Source organism: Limulus polyphemus, unplaced genomic scaffold (assembly GCF_000517525.1).
Source record: "Limulus polyphemus unplaced genomic scaffold, Limulus_polyphemus-2.1.2 Scaffold5457, whole genome shotgun sequence".
Lineage (NCBI taxonomy): Eukaryota > Metazoa > Arthropoda > Merostomata > Xiphosura > Limulidae > Limulus > Limulus polyphemus.
The window spans coordinates 63,345-66,821 of NW_013671067.1; the positions used below are offsets into that span (position 1 = coordinate 63,345).

The 3,477-nt window shown below is 32.7% G+C and overlaps 1 long non-coding RNA gene across 1 annotated transcript in view; it reads left to right on the plus strand.

Moving 5' to 3' along the window:
- Positions 1-2,765, plus strand: part of LOC106472601 — a 44,460-nt gene extending 41,695 nt beyond the window's left edge. Inside the window, exon 6 of the long non-coding RNA XR_001291624.2 lies at positions 2,714-2,765. This is a non-coding gene — a long non-coding RNA (uncharacterized LOC106472601). The remainder of the gene's footprint in view (positions 1-2,713) is intronic.
- The last annotated feature ends 712 nt before the right edge of the window (positions 2,766-3,477 follow it).

Genomic DNA, 3,477 nt, shown 5'->3' on the forward strand with positions numbered 1-3,477 from the left:
TGACTGTCGAAAGCGGGATTCTCAAAATTCTGCGAAATTTGCCGCTGACTTATTCCACCATCTATCCTTCCTCTAACAAAATCTGACAATTCGAGAGAACCTTGAGTTCTAGGCATGTTGTAGCACAATATAATTAGTGTGCGGACCATTTTCATTTATATAGTGCTCTGTGAACACAAATTAGTTAGCATAAATCAGTTAAATGACGAACAATTAGGTGTCTATTTACTTGTGACCACTCAGTGTACATGTTCATTTTCCCAAGAGAGTAGAAATGTATTAACACGAGTCAAAAGAAAACCTTGGCACACCCTCTAACTTCTTGATAACCAAAACTGGAGATGACCACCTACACTGTGAAGGTTGTATGATTTTGATTGTTTAAACTTTTACACTTAGTTTATACCATTTGTATGAGCCCCAAAATGCTAAGGCTATAAGTACTAGAAATCTTGTATTTCTAGTCCTGATGAAGCTACAATGGATGAAATACAAACATGTTTTTATTTCTATCTTGAGAGTAAAGGTAATGTTTTCTAAGTTTATTATAAAAATATCTATGTCCCTCCAGTATGCAATACAAATTCTGAAAAACAACAAGATATTTACTTGACATGCTATAAGATATGTATATCACATTTAATTAAATACTAGTGGTAATTAACATTTAACAATTAAATTAACATCAGGTAATAACTAGAATTATATCATTAGTAAATATTTGCTGTAAATTGATCTTCAGTCATCTGTTAGTGCTGGAATTACCTTTTGTTATTTACCAAATTATCCAGATAGAAATATGCAAGTTGGACATCCTTATCAAGAATATTTATTTCTTGTTAATATAACTATTCAAGTGTGTATGAAATAAAACACAAAAAAGACTAAAATTTAGAATTATTTTCATTCCTTATTATATCGATTTCACACCTATGTACTCTACAAAGCAAAAGCATTAAAACTGAACAACACAATATGTAGACAACAATACTGTACACAACATAAAAACCCAAACAACACACACATAAAGAAAAATACTGTTACTGATCCTGTTGACTGAGATGCAGCTCCAAACTTGTATTAACGCCTCCCACCCCCATACATAACTAGATATTGTACATTGAGTGTGACTCTATTCCAATCTCTACTATAGAACAAACTGTCATTGATTTTTGCCAAACAGTTTGAATTTATATTCATTTATTGAGAGTGTATTCTCTCAGTTTTCTTATCCTGTTATTTGAAATCTGAGCGATTTGTTGTGGCTATGTCTTTTAAAGAATGGATTTTGAACAAGTTCATGTCCACTGAGACCACTTCGAGGTAATTTATATTTTACAGATTTTTTGGTAATATTCATTTCTGTATATACAGCAAGGTCTTTGGAATGTTTTGCCTTCCTACCTCACTCATATCTATTATTAATAGTGCCAGTTTTACATATTCTCTTCAGAGTTGTATACACCTTCTACTGAAACATGAATCTTGCCACTACTGTTTACATGAAGACTTAGCAGTGGCATTGATAGGGGTAAGTAGGCTTAGGGCTCCAAGCTGCTGAAGGAGTACCTGGATCATGTTTTATTATTATTATTTTCATCAGAACTTTGTCTTGTGCTGTATTAGTATTGCATTAAATTGAAAAATATATGTTTTAAATGAAACCGGTCTGAAAACACATTTTTCAGCAACGTAGGGAAGTTTCAAAATCGTAACAGGAAGACCTTTCTAATTCAGGCACTCTTGCGCTGATTGGGGTGTATGATTTTGAGAATGACAATGGCGCAGTGGTATTAGTCTATTAGTAAATATGACTTTTTAAAATGTGTATTAGTATGTATTGTGTTTGTAAATTTTTTGATTTGTGGAAATTATGGTTTTGGTATCTTTAGGGAGGGCCCAAAATATTTCCGATTATGGCCACCAGTTGACTAGCATCGCCCCAGATCCTGGGTAATCAACTACGTTGATTTCTGAATATTTGGCATGCGGTCGGTACTTTAGTCTGTGGAATCATGACTGGAATCACACTACACATACTGAACATAACTTAACAGTATTGGTAAACTGTTAGAAAAAGTAATTACAACTCGGTTATTATGGTATTTAGAAAAGAATTAAACTTTTATCCAAAATCGGAAATACATCACGTAAAAACAGACAAACAGCTGAATACTTAATTAGTGTGACTGCTTGAGCTTTTAAAGGCTTTATACTGATGTGATACTATCCGTCTCAGTGTAAACAATCAAAACATCACTGTACTTTGGTAGGGTTCATTTTCACACGTTAGACGTGTGTTATTCCTGTAGTTTTTGTGTTTTAAACACTTTTTTATCCTTACTGTTTCAATAACTATTTATAAAATGTTACATTTGAATAATACCACTAAAGTTTTCCTATTATTAGAAGATATATTTTAGTTCAACTAATTTTATAGATTTGGTTTGTGATTTAACGTACTAATCATTAAGTAATCAGACTGTTTACTAGGTTGATATTATACTTTTAAGCTAAAACTAGAATGATCTTTTGTGCTGTTATTTGACTTCAAATAATTCCAGTGAATGTTCTAATTATTTAGACTTAGATTTAGAAATGAATAAATTTAACATGTTCTGTTTTTCATCATTAGATAGCTTTAGTTTGGGTAAATCCAAACTTATGTTTAAATATTTAAAACGTAAAGCTAGTTAAAGTATTTTCTGCTTAGGTTTCTTGTTCCTGGATGGAGATTAGGATGGATAACCATTCACGACAGAAAAGAAATTTTCGGACCTCGTGTACGTATCTTTTGTAAATATTTCATCCAATTAGGTAAACATTGCTTTGATTTTAGTGTATCATAAAAACTGCTTTATCGTGAAATGTTCTGTATATTATTAACAGTTTACTTGAGAACCACATCCCTTCCAAAATTCCAGACGTTACCACTATCTTTTGTCCCCTTAGTACTATCGCAGGTCTCCCAGGGGGGTCAGCGGTAAGTTATGGACTTACAACGCTAAAATCTGGGGTTCGATTCTCTATGTTGGACAAAGCGCAAATATCCTATTGTGTGGCTTTTTTTTTACTAAAAGGAATATAATATTCTCGAAGTAACTTCCACATACCTCGAACAACCTCTCCCCCATACCACCACTACACAAGTTCCTTCTAATTTTAACACCAAATCACCTTTTAAATTTCTCAGACAACTTAATGAAAAGCGTCTGAGATACATCCACCATGATAATTGTTTGAGTTTAATTTATAGAATCAGATCATGCCTATATCTAAGATTAGAACCACCAATTACTGTAAGAGCTCACGACAATTAACTTTGTTCAAAATGGACGCAAGTTTTCCACTCTATCTCCATTAAACTTATGAAACTCACATGTGACTTCTGCAAAACAACAATAACCAAGAACACGCAATGTCTCCTACTGAAGAACAATAACTTGATGTTTTCACCAACAAAACTAAAACTACTCT